The sequence below is a fragment of the Helianthus annuus genome, chromosome 8 (genome assembly GCF_002127325.2).
Source record: "Helianthus annuus cultivar XRQ/B chromosome 8, HanXRQr2.0-SUNRISE, whole genome shotgun sequence".
NCBI lineage: Eukaryota > Viridiplantae > Streptophyta > Magnoliopsida > Asterales > Asteraceae > Helianthus > Helianthus annuus.
This window is the reverse complement of record NC_035440.2, coordinates 4467411-4481870: the sequence shown is the minus strand read 5'-3', so window position 1 is coordinate 4481870 and position 14460 is coordinate 4467411.

Sequence of the window (14460 nt, the reverse complement as noted above, 5' to 3'; positions counted from 1 at the left end):
TTTCCTTCTCACCACAGCTCAGGCTCAAAATGCAAACGACGTCATCACTGGTACGTTTCTCATTAACCATGTCTATGCTTCATGCCTATTTGATACTGGTGCCGATAAAAGTTTTGTGTCGTTAGAATTCGAGTCTTTGCTCAAGTGTAAACGCTCTAAGTTGCCAAAATCTTTCGCTGCCGAAGTTGCTAATGGTAAAACCGTCAAAGTCAATTCTGTTCTCTCCAATTGTTCTCTAATCCTTAACGATCATACATTCTCAATCGATCTCATACCTATGCAAATGGGTAGTTTCGACGTCATAGTAGGTATGGACTGGCTTGGGCGAGTTCGTGCTGAAGTTGTCTGTTCTGAGAAGTTTATTCGCTTGCCTCTTCCAAATGGTGATTCTCTACACGTCTATGGTGAAAAGCCTTCTCAAGGCCTTAAGCTTATGTCATGTATCAAGGCAAACAAGTGCTTACGCAAGGGTACCTTCGCCTTTCTCGCCCACATCGTGGAAAAGAAGGATAAAGGCCCAAGCATAAGTGACGTTCCTGTTGTACGTGACTTTCCGGATGTATTTCCCGAAGACCTTCCTGGTCCTCCTCCTGCTCGTTCTGTCGATTTTCGCATCGATTTAGTGCCTGGCGCTACGCCTGTCGCTAAGTCCCCCTATCGTTTAGCACCCTCTGAGATGCAAGAGCTCTCGAGTCAACTTCAAGAGCTTCTTAACAAAGGCTTCATACGCCCTAGTACTTCTCCTTGGGGCGCTCCCGTTTTATTCGTCAAGAAGAAAGATGGGTCCTTTCGTATGTGTATTGACTATCGTGAGCTCAACAAGCTTACTATCAAGAATCGATACCCTCTTTCTCGCATTGATGACCTCTTCGATCAATTGCAAGGCGCAACCTGCTTTTCAAAGATCGATCTTCGTTCTGGGTATCATCAACTTCGAGTACTCGAAGAAGATGTGCCTAAAACCGCCTTTCGTACGCGTTATGGTCATTATGAGTTCGTGGTCATGCCCTTTGGTTTGACCAACGCACCTGCTGTCTTTATGGACTTAATGAACCGCGTGTGCAAAGCATACTTGGACCGTTTTGTGATCGTCTTCATCGACGATATCCTCATCTATTCCAAGACGCAAGCAGAGCATGAGCAACACTTGAGCCTTATTCTTGAACTCCTTCGTACTGAACACCTATATGCCAAATTCTCCAAGTGTGAATTTTGGTTACAAGAAGTTCAATTCCTTGGTCACACTGTCAACAAACTTGGTATTCACGTTGATCCCGCAAAAATCGAAGCTGTGAAAAATTGGGTCGCACCTAAATCTCCGTCCGAAATCCGTTCGTTTCTTGGTCTTGCTGGTTACTACCGTCGTTTTATCTCCAACTTTTCGAAAATCGTTGTTCCTTTGACCTCCTTGACTCAAAAAGAGAGACCTTTTGTTTGGGGTCCCGAACAAGAAGAGTCTTTTCAAACGCTCAAGGACATGCTTTGCAATGCTCCTATCCTAACGCTTCCTGATGGTAACGATGATTTTGTCGTGTATTGCGACGCTTCAAACCTTGGTCTTGGTTGTGTCCTTATGCAACGTGACAAAGTTATCGCTTACGCATCGAGGCAACTCAAAATTCATGAGAAAAACTATACTACTCACGACCTTGAACTTGGTGCGGTCGTTTTTGCATTGAAGATTTGGCGACACTACCTTTATGGTACTAAATGTGTAGTCTTCACCGACCATAAGAGCCTTCAACACATCTTCAATCAAAAAGAACTAAACATGCGTCAACGTCGTTGGGTGGAATTGTTAAACGACTATGACTGCGAAATCAAATACCACCCGGGTAAGGCGAATGTAGTAGCCGACGCCCTGAGTCGTAAAACTCACGTCCAAAGTATCCGTTGTTTCCAACTCGTCCACGATCTTCAAAATCGCATACGTAACGCCCAGTATACATCCGTTAATGAGGGTAACCTCTACAACGAAATGCAATGTGGTGCTGAGAATAGTCTTGTGTCCAAACCCGATGGTATTCTATACTATCTCAATCGCATCTGGATTCCCAATCGTGACGATCTTCGCAATTTCCTGATGAAGGAGGCCCATAACACGAAATATTCTATTCACCCTGGTGCCGATAAGATGTACCATGATATGCGTACTTCCTATTGGTGGCCTGGAATGAAGAAGGATATAGCCACCTTCGTTTCTAAATGTCTTACGTGTTCCAAAGTAAAAGCCGAACATCAACGTCCCTCTGGCTTGCTCGAACAACCAATAATTCCCGTTTGGAAGTGGGAGAGCATTGCCATGGATTTCATCACTAAGCTTCCTCGCACTACAGCTGGTCATGACAGCATATGGGTCGTCGTTGACCGATTGACCAAATCAGCTCACTTCCTCCCCATTCGTGAAGACTTCAAAGTCGAGAAATTGGCTAAGGTCTACATGAAGGAAATCATCTGTCGTCATGGGACGCCCATTGATATCATTTCTGACCGTGATGCTCGTTTTACGTCTCGTCTTTGGGAAACTTTTCAATCTGCTATGGGTACTAAGCTTAACCTTAGCACCGCCTTCCATCCTCAGACTGACGGTCAAACCGAGCGTACTATCCAAACCTTAGAGGATATGCTTCGTTCATGCGTAATAGATTTTGGTGGCAACTGGGATTCATACTTGCCCTTGGCTGAATTCTCGTACAATAACAGCTATCACACGAGTATCCAAATGGCTCCTTTCGAAGCATTGTATGGTCGCAAGTGCCGTTCGCCTATTTCTTGGCACGAGATTGGTCAAGCCCAAATCACCGGTCCCGAGCTTATACAAGAGGCTACGGACAAGATTTTACAGGTTCGAGACAACTTATTGAAAGCCAGGAACCGACAGAAGAGTTACGCTGACAAAGGACGCAAACCTATGGAATTCGAGACAGGTGACAACGTGCTTCTCAAGGTATCCCCTTGGAAAGGCGTGGTTCGATTTGGCAAGAAAGGGAAACTCGCACCTCGCTACGTTGGTCCTTTCAAGATTCTCGAAAGGATTGGCAAGGTTGCGTATAGACTGGACCTGCCTGAAGGACTCAGCAATGTACACCCTGTCTTCCATGTGTCCAACTTAAAGAAATGCCTAGCTGACGAAGGACTCCACGTTCCTCTCAAAGACTTGCAAGTCAACGAAACACTTCACTTTGTAGAAAAACCGGTCGAAATCATGGACCAAGGAACCAAGCAATTGAGGCGCAGTCGAATTCCTATTGTCAAAGTTCGATGGGAAGGAAAACGTGGCGCTGAATTTACTTGGGAGCTCGAAAGCGAAATGAAATCGAAATATCCTCATCTTTTCCCTGAGTCTTCCTAAATTTCGGGACGAAATTTCCTAAAGGAGGGGAGACTGTAACGCCCTGTGTTTTGTACTTTCTATTTATAGCTTGTCTTACTCGTGTTGCTAATTTTGGAAGCTTTGTATCATTGTACTCGTTCCTTCTAGTACTCGTTGTAAACTCGAGATTTTGATCATGAATGAAAACTTGCATTTCCTTGTTACATACTATACATACACCATAATACGATTAATCATGAGATCATTTGATACTTCTTTGTGATACTTACAAACATATGTTGAACTTGTAAATATGTGACATATACTTGTTACTTACAAACATGTTACATACTTGTACATTACACTTTTTGCCTAGTTAAATCATGTTTTATTTCATATTTCACCTTGTTACAAGTTAGGGGAAACATTGTTGCATATTATTACACAACTTAACTAATAAAATTACTCATTATAATGTTTTAAAAAAATAAAAAACTAAAGAAACATGGCAGCCCAAATTCAGCAAAATTCAGCCCCATATAGTTGGGTTTTGTGGGCTAGTTTCAAGGTGTAACCCCTTCTAAACACTTCCAAAGCCCAACCCATTGAAACCCTAATCCTTCCCCCTATAAATACCACTTATAACCAGCCTCCCTACCACTTTTGCAACACTAAAAACTCTCAAAACATCCTCCAAACCGTAGCTGAAAGCAAAGGTTCGAGTAGATTGACACCCCTTCACGAAAATGAGCATAACTCACTCAATTCTTATCCGATTCACTCGATTCTTTTTCCTACTTGCTTGTATAATCATGGGGTTCGATTCCTAGACTTCTCCTTGGAGAAATCAGACCTGGAAATGCCCCGAAATAGTCCATAAACTTTCTGTTTGTTTTTATGTTCATCAAAAACTTGTTTAAATCTATGCAACTTGTGTCCAACACATCTCATACCTATGTCCTAATGCTTACAACTTATCCCATGGTTGGTTAAGCTTAAAAACAAGGTTGAGACATCTAAATCAGAGGTTAAAACCTCATAAACTTTCTGTTTTTAATTAGGGTTTTACCCACAAGTAATGTTCAAGTGTGAAACTTGTTGAATGTGTGATGGTTGGATTAGCTTGGGCTATCCTTCATAAGAATCCACTCATTACTTGATGTTTTGCTATAGATTAGTTGTTGTTAATACCTTGATACTTGTATGTTCATGACCCTCCTTGTTGTTTATAACAACAAGTGTAGTGGTGAACAATAGAGGTGCCTAAATGGAAGCTTGTTCTTCCTACCTCATGTATGTATTCTATGACACAAAGAGGTACCTAAATGGAGACATTAATCTCCTACCTCATGCTTGAATCATAAGACTTGTAAACTATATAATATCTAAGTTATTCTATATGTATACATCTAAGTAACTAAGACTTGATGATGACTTAATAGTTATTTGTTAAGTGGACGTTACATCATCTATGACCATGCCCTTGTTACGACTCTAATGGATCTTAGAATCCATGAAATCATACCAACTCTTTTGAGTTTCAATAGTGTCAAGAACAAGAGTTATGCGTACAAGATGATTATTTTCACCTATGTTACTTTCTATATATTAAAAACTCCGAATCTATAATCTTCCGTTATACGCCAAACTCACACACCTACGTTTCCTTGTGTAGAAGGACAAGGTGCTCCGAACTAATTCATCTACAAACTTGCTCTCGGAATTTCAAGTCACCACTTGTAAACCGTGAGTATACTCGTATTTCCCCCTTTTTACTTTTACCACTTTTGGGGTGTAACATGTTTACCTATTAACTTACACATGAACACTTTGTTAAACACATGAACGTTCCTATAACATGCTTGTATACGTGATGACTTGATACTTTAAACTTGGGTTATTCTTATGTGTTGAACTTATCATTAACTTCGTACGAGCCAAACCTTGACATATGTAGCGCTATAGGATTAACGACCCGCCCGTAAACTTGAGGTTATGTCTTGAGCATATTGCGTTTTCTTGGTTTGATATGTTAGACACATGCCATATTTAAGGTTTATCTTGAATCATATGCTTGCCATGAGGAATTGATCACACTTTTTAACTTATGCTATGTACGTACCAAACTTGTATACTCGCCTTTGCTTTTGCATTGAATTGTATTTTTAAACATGTTACAGGTTGATGATGATGAAATGAAAACGGATAGCAAAGATGCCTAAATACTCACTTAGACGTTTAGGTTTAAAGTGTTGTATCAATTTTGTTTATGTTATGTTGAACAATGTTGTTATTTGCTTTTCTTGTAATGTTTTGACATTTATTTTGGAAATGAAATTTGGATTATTAAATTATTGTCACAAATAGCGTTATGATGTCTCGAGCAATCTTCACACTTCGTCTCATCCCGATGTTTCCGCCATTGGTTGGGGTGTGACAGATAAGGACATGTTTAATTGTATAGATGTGTCTGAGTGTGGGTTAAAGGTTGGTCACCCAAATGGAACAAGTGTTAGTGTGTTAAAAATTGGTGATCTTAGGTTGATTAACAATGTTATTATAAAAGATGTTTTTTATGTTCCTGGGTATAGTGTCAATTTATTATCTGTTCACAAATTAGCAAAAGACAATAAAATAGCTGTCTTGTTTAATGAGGACAACTGTATGTTACAGGATTTGAGGTCAAAGAAAATTCTGGTGATTGGTAGACAAGAGAATGGGTTGTATTTTGTTGGTAGAAATGGTAATTTTGCTAACTTGTGTTTTAATAGTTCTGTTAGATCTGATCTTTGGCATAGTAGGTTAGGTCATCCGTCTGATCAAGTTTTGGCTGTGTTAAAAGATAGTTTGGATGTTAAAAATGTTGAACATAATCCTTGTGAGGTTTGTCACAGGTCCAAACAGGTTAGGGTTCCTTTTCCTTTGAGTGATCATAAGTCAAAGGAATTAGGGGATCTAATACATTTGGATTTGTGGGGACCTTATAAGGTGTCTAGCTATGAAGGTTATAAATATTTTCTAACTGTTGTTGATGACTTTACTAGAACTGTTTGGTGTTATATGCTTAAAAGTAAAATTGAAGTGTTTGAAAATTTGAAATACTTTTATGAGCTTGTGTTAACACAGTTTAAAAAGAAGGTAAAGATGTTTAGAAGTGATAATGGTACAGAATTTATAAATAATCAAATGAACACATTTTGTAAACAGAAAGGTATTATTCATCAGACTTCATGTTCATATACCCCACAACAGAATGGGGTAGTTGAACGTAAGCACAGACATCTTTTAAATACAGCCAGAACTTTAATGTTTCAGAGTGGCCTTCCTTTGAGGTTTTGGAGTGACTGTGTGCTAACTGCTGTGTATATTATTAACAGGCTGCCATCTTCTGTGTTAAGTGGAAAGAGTCCATATGAGCTAATGTTTGGTTTTAGACCCTCACTGTCTTATTTTAGAAACTTTGGGTGTCTTTGTTTCAGTACTATTTTGAATGAACCTGATAAATTTGCTTATCATGCTGATAAGTGTGTTTTGATAGGGTACTCTAATGTAAAAAAGGGTTATAAACTTTGGAGTATAGATGAGAAAAAGGTTTTTTTCTCTAGAGATGTCAAGTTTTATGAACATGTGTATCCTTTTAAGTCTAAACAGATTAATGATGAGGTTAATATTGATAACAGTTTAAACTTGATAAACTTTTTTGATAAAAATGAAACAAATTCACCTGAGTTTTCTTTAACTCCCGATGATGAAGAGGGTACTACTGATTCTCACGACACAGTCAGTGATGATCAGCAGCCAGGTCCCTCTACCTCTGCCACTCCTGGTCTAAGTAGTTCAGGTCATAACTTAGGTCCTAGTGTAGAAGGTAGTAGTAGTAGGGAGTCTGGCAGGGCAGAGGACACTGTTGTGTCGACTGATGAGATCAGCCCAGCTGAGGGAAATCTAGAAGGCCTTAGACGGTCTTCTAGAAATGTATCTTTTCCTAAGAAGTTTCAAGATTTTGTGCTAAATAGTAATGTGAGATATGATATTAATAAAGTTGTGAATTATTCTTGTTTATCTGCTGATAATATGAGTTTCATTAGTAAACTAGGTAAGTCAACTGAACCCAGTTGTTATAATGAGGCTTCAAAGGATCCTAAGTGGGTTGAGGCAATGAATCTTGAGATGGAAGCCTTAATGCGAAATAACACTTGGGAGCTTGTTGATTTACCTAGTGATAGGAAACCCATTGGGTGCAAATGGGTTTATAAGATTAAGTACAGGTCTAATGGTGAGATTGAGCACTATAAAGCGAGGTTAGTTGCCAAAGGGTATAATCAAAGGGAAGGAATTGACTTCGGTGAAACGTTTTCACCGGTTGTCAAGATGGTTACTATAAGGTGTGTGTTGAGTTTAGCTGTTCAATATGATTGGTCTTTATATCAATTGGATATAAATAATGTGTTTCTGTATGGGTCAATTTCAGAAGATGTATATATGGTTCTTCCTGAAGGTTATTACAGCAAAGATGAGTCTAAGGTTTGTAAACTAGTTAAGTCTTTATATGGGCTGAAACAGGCCCCTAGAAAGTGGAATGAAAAGCTAACTGATGTTTTGCTTGGTATAGGTTTTGTTCAAAGTTCTTGTGATCATTCATTGTATGTTTTGTCTAAGCCCTCTGTGTTTGTTGTGCTACTTGTGTACGTTGATGATATTATAGTAACTGGTAATAATAATTTGGAGATTAACAAAGTAAAAGCTTTGCTTAGTAGTAATTTTCAAATTAAGGATCTGGGAATACTAAAGTATTTCCTAGGTTTGGAAGTTGTGTATGATAAAAATGGGCTGTGTTTAAATCAGCGTAAATACTGTTTAGAGTTGTTAGCTGAGTTTGGGTATCTTGGGTGCAAACCTGTGAATACTCCGATAGAGTTGAGTCATGTTGTGAATAAAAGAACTGAAAGTGATAGGGCTGAGTTAACTGATATTACCAATTATCAAAAGTTGATTGGTAAGTTAATTTATTTGTCTATTACTCGTCCAGATATCAGTTATGCTGTGCAGTACTTAAGTCAGTTTATGCATAAGCCGTTGTCTGCACATCTGAAAATTGCTTTAAGACTATTACGGTATTTAAAGCTTAGCCCAGGAAATGGTTTAATGTTTAAAAAAGGTAGTACTTTTGATCTGTCATGTTATGCAGATTCAGACTGGGCTAAGTGTGTTGATACTCGTAAGTCTGTTACTGGTTTTTGTGTATTTTTGGGTGAGAACCTTGTTTCGTGGAAAAGCAAAAAGCAATCCACGGTTTCAAGGTCAACTGGGGAGGCTGAGTATCGTGCTATGTGCTCAGCTACATGTGAACTTACATGGATTGTAAATGTGTTGAATGAGCTGAATGTTAAGTGTAGTCTTCCAATTCAGTTATTTTGTGATAGTAATGCAGCTATGTCAATAGCTGCAAACCCTGTATTTCATGAGCGTACAAAGCATTTTGAAATTGATTTATATTTCTTGAGAGAAAAGGTATCGAATGGGTTCATTGTTACAAATAAAGTTGAGTCTGAGGATCAACTGGCAGACATCTTTACAAAAGGGTTAAGTGTTACCCAACACAATGACTTTTGTGTCAAGTTGGGAATGTTTGACTTGTTTAAACCAAATTGAATGAAGGGGGAGTGTTAAAAGATATTGGGTTTCATTCATAATTTGGTTTATGTGGTTTGATCTGTTGGGCCTGGTTATGTGGGCCTAAGTTGTTACTAATGGTTATGAGTTGTTAGTTTGTTATAACAGGTTAGTTGGGCCAGATATTTTGGAGGTGGCGAGTTGTAACTTTCAGGGTCTATTATTGTCAATCTAAAGAACTTGTGGTGCTGAATGGAACTTGTGGTTTGGTTGATATAAAAGCAGCTCTCTCTCTCTCATTCGTTCATTATTCACTCCCAATTATTGTTACATTTCTCTGTATAGATCTAGGGTTTGTTCTCTCCGGTTGTACTTTGTCTTCTCTCATCTGTTTGAGAGATCTGCTGTACTTGTTGATATAGATGATCATCAGTGGATGATCATCAAGTCTGGTTGTATCGTTCCTCTTTGTATTGATCTTACGATTGTAAGATCTAGGGTTTGGGGGGCACTTTTTTGGTTTGGGTTAAATAAGATTTTGTCACTTTGTTTTGTCGCTATTTTGTGTTGTTCTTGTTGTTTCTGTTATTGAATCATCATAATACCATAGTTTTTAACACATTTGATTTCTGTTTTGGGGTTGATTTGATTCTTCCATTTGTGGTCAATGCTTGCAATATGTCAATGACAACGCCGCCCAAATCGCCGACAACTTCCGGCAACGAATTCCGTTCCTCTTCGTTGAACAAAGCGCCACATTCAAAGTAGACCTTTGTCATGCCCCACATAAATTCAGCTCAAAATTTATTTAATGATCATATTACCCCTACGCTAACTGATTGTTTTAACTGTGGTTATTTTTCTGGACTGAAATGACACATTTCTAAAATGTTAGAAAGGAAAATGTTGCAATTTTGAAATTTGGCCTGAAATGGCCAAAATAAACAAACCATATAAACGTAAATAGCACTTAAGTCTTATAATAAACTATAGTGTGACTAAAACTCTTTCTCATACTCATCTAGATTATCAAAATGTCTTAAGTTAGAGAAAATAACAATTTTCACCTGAAAAAATAACACAAGTGGTTGCAATACATGTAAAAAGGTTTGGACGTTTTAAACTTATATTATCATAAAAAAATCAACATAGATATAAAAAAAAACACTATTAACGGGAGAGAATCATGAGAAACTCTTCCTTTGTTAGAAAACTGTATCAAACAATTGATATTTGTGTTGATTTTTTTTTTTTTTTTTTTTTGAGGTTTTTAAAGTTTAGGAATTAACTTTTAGGGTTTATCTTTACCACTTTTTTTTAGCTTTTAGGCGTTAGTCTTTAAGGTTTAAAGTTTAGTATTTAGTAATGATTAGATAGAGTTTTCTCATGAACATGAGTTTTCTCATGATGCCTCCCCCTACTATTTATAACTCGACAAATGTGAATATGTTATTTTTTAAAGTGTAGTGAACTTGTTATGTTGAAATGTATTGATGGCCGTATCATCAAAAATATAGACGGGAGAAATTTATTATTGACATTATAGGGAATTAGGGATGGTGTTGTTGGTGATTACTAGACCAAGTACGATTATTGATCCAAATTACAACGATCTAATCTTTAATCATTCTTTTGAACAAGTAGGATTGGCCCTTCGATGATGACTTTATGTACATGTACATGTGAGCTTATAGATGGGGATTAGACAAGTTTGATGTAACACATCATGTAATAAAAATCAAGAAAATATGATTGATCTTTAGTGATTGATCTAAATTGCAAAACAAGCTAACACTTCATCAACTTTTAAATAAGTTGGATTAGCAATGCGATTTGGACTTCAGCCATATCCATAGAACCAGTGGCGAAGCTTGATATTTCCGACCGGGAGTTGAAAAGTATATACCTAATAAAATTATAAAACCGGGGGTCGAAAACGTATATACCTAAAAATTTATACATGAAAACTACATGCCGGACACTATTGAGCAAAAAATCCCCCCCCCCTCCCCCGGCCCCTACAAAACTACGCCCCTACATAGAACATTTCTATGGTTAGTTTGTTAAATAACAATTTTTTATGTATTAGTTAAATATTTATTATTATTACTATTACATAAGATAACTTAATTTATGTTGTTGAATGTACAAGTCTAACAAAAATTTTCCATTTGGTATTTTCTTTATAAAAGTAAATATTTTTTCTAAACGACAACCAAAAGCCCGATCATCCTGGTAAATCCAATGGCAAAAGGTCACCCACGTTCGTGAATATAGACGACGCTGGTAACCAAGCCCACCACCATTTCAAAGGAAACTTATCGCCCAAAGATCCATTGTAGGAAAACCTCTGGCTCACCTCAAATTATTTATTTTAATTTTTTTGCTTCAGGTGAGACTTCAATTCGTGACCTGCACTTTGAAAAGTCATAGGGCTATCAATACACGATAAGGTGATTGACTATAATGGTAAATATTATTTATTACAACTGATTATTTGATTATTATAATTTACATAATAACAATTAAAGTTATAATAATCAAATAATACAATTAGACCAAACCTCCTTGTAGCTTGTTGGTATTCAAGTTTACTTGAAACATGAAGGTTACAAGTTCGAGGCATGGTACCCATTTATCACATAGCCACCCACACATAATAACAATTAGGTATGTGAACACTATTCTTACACATACGTTTTAATAGGTCAAAACTTTCGTCTTTGATAAATAATACACAAGTTTTTTGACAAAAGAAAACGGGCAAAGCACATGGAGAGTAGCTTCCTATTTCTACAACATTTGGCCCTCAATCGTCATTTTCTAACTTGCCAAATTAGTTTTGTTATTTCTTTATTTGGTATAACAATTATAAAAAAAAGAAAAAAAATCATAAATGGCTGAGTAAATTGCCATTTTAGTCCCTAAGTTTTGTCCAAATTTGCCATTTTGATCCAAATAGTTTTTTTTTGCATCTGGGTCCCTGACTTTTACATTTTGTTGCCATTTTGATCATTTTGTTTAACTCCATCCAAAAACCCAGTTTGTAACAGGGGTATTTTAGGGATTTCCTTAAAAAATGTTTTCAGTTGCCATTTTGATCCAATTCCAAAAAATCAAAAAAATTCCAAAAAATTCAAAAAATTCTAAAAAATCATAAAAATTCTAAAAAATTCAAAAAAAAATATAAAAATAAAAAAAATTCTAAAAAATCATAAAAATTCTAAAAAATCCAAAAATCATTAAATGTTTCGGTACGAACCGTTTCGACCCGTACCGTTTCGAACCGAACCGTTTCGACCCGTACCGTATCGAACCGAACCGTTTCGACGCGAACCGTTTCGAACCCGTACCGTATCGAACCGTACCGTTTCGACGCGAACCGTTTCGAACCGTACCGTTTCGACCCGTACCGTACCGTATCGAACCGAACCGTTTCGACGCGAACCGTTTCGACCCGTACCGTATCGACGCGAACCGTTTCGAGCCGAACCGTTTCGACACGAACCGTTTCGACCCGTACCGTTTCGAACCCGAACCGTTTCGAGCCGAACCGTTTCAACGCGAAGCGTTTCGACGCGAAGTGTTTCGACCCGTACCGTTTCGAACTGTACCGTTTCGACGCGAACCGTTTCGAACCGAACCGTTTCGACGCGAACCGTTTCGAACCGAACCGTTTCGACCCGTACCGTATCGAACCGAATTGTTTCGACGCGAACCGTTTCGAACCGTACCGTTTAGACCCGTACCGTATCGAACCGAACCGTTTCGACACGAACCGTTTCGACCCGAACCGTTTCGAACCGTACCGTTTCGAGCCGAACCGTTTCGAACCGTACCGTTTCGACGTGAACCGTTTCGAACCGAACCGTTCGACCCGTACCATATCGAACCGAACTGTTTTCGGCTTCGAAACGGTACGGGTCGAAACGGTTCGCGTCGAAACGGTTCAGCTCGAAACGGTTCGGTTCGATACGGCACGGTTCGGTTCGAAACGGTACGGGTCGAAACGGTTCGGCTTGAAACGGTTCGGCTTCGAAACGGTACAGGTCGAAACGGTTCGCGTCGAAACGGTTCAGCTCGAAACGGATCGTGTTCGAAACGGTTCGCGCCAAAACGGTTCGTGTTCGAAACGGTTCGCGCCGAAACGGATTTTTTTGGATTTTTTAGAATTATTTGGATTTTTTAGAATTTTTTTGTTTTTTTAAGAATTGGATCAAAATGGCAACTGAAAAGGTTTAAATTGAAAAGAGTAACTGGGTTTTTAGATGGAGTTAGGCAAAGTGATCAAAATGGCAACAAAATGTAAAAGTCGGGGACTCAGATGCAAAAAAAAACTATTTGGATCAAAATGGCAAATTTGGACAAAACTCAGGGACTAAAATGGCAATTTACTTTAAATGGCTCAATACACACGAATTCATCCATTCGTATAGTTTATGTAGATAACATTTTATACTTTCTAAAATAAACCTTTTATAACTCTTTTCGTAAAAGTTTGTCTATAGAAGAAGTCTTGTACCCATGACTTGTCATATAAGATACTTATCTGCTTTTTATATAATTATATGTCATGTTTTTAATTTTCGATTAAAAACTCTCATTTGATCGTGTAATAACTACGTGTAACATTAAATTATATTGATGTTAGTGTAGTTCTTCTATGTTGAATTGATTAGTAAATGAGAGAGAAAGAAAGGAGAGGGTGAACGCAAGACTCCAAGAATGTACATATAGAATGCACATATGAAAAAGTGATCTAATGTATGGACGTTAAAGGGGGGGGGGGGGGTTGTGATCGTCTTTGATCCTGTTCACCAGGTTCAATTAGGACAGCATCGCAACCACTTTGATGTAGCTAGATGGGGGACACGTGTTCACGAACTAGCTCTAGATGGAGTGATTGTAATTGTCGGAGGCAAAAGACAAAATGGATTTGCATTGAGAAGTGTGGAGATTCACTAGAACACCGCCACAACTAATTTTAAATCGTGAGAGTTTAAGTAATGGAGATGAGGTGTCACAATAAGATTGGTTATCGGTGATGGTTCACAAGAGATGAGTTTGAATGTCATGTCCCCTTAGGTGAGAGCCTAAGAGGTATGTTGTTTTTTATCTATATTTTCTGCATAATGAAAAAAATATTGGTGACCAATAAGCATTAAACAAACTAAAAAATTTAATGATAACTTTAGTTATTACATTAAGCATTTTAATACATTAAAATAGGACACATGTTTAATAGTTAAATACGACCCAAAAACTATATGTACTCGTCAGCCCAACCACAAAATACCCTTTTTGTGATCATAAGTCAAGTCATAACCACTTTCTCTACTCAACAGTGACGGAATCAGAACTTCTTTGTCAGGGGGTAATCATAAGACTCTCTTTTCTACCGGCTACAATTAGAGAGTCTAAAACATGTTTTTTCCTAGAAAAATCTCAGATTGTATAATATAAAAATCTTACAAATTTCTATGTCGGGGTCAGCGGACCCTCTTGACCCACATCTAGTTTTGCCCCTGCAGCCC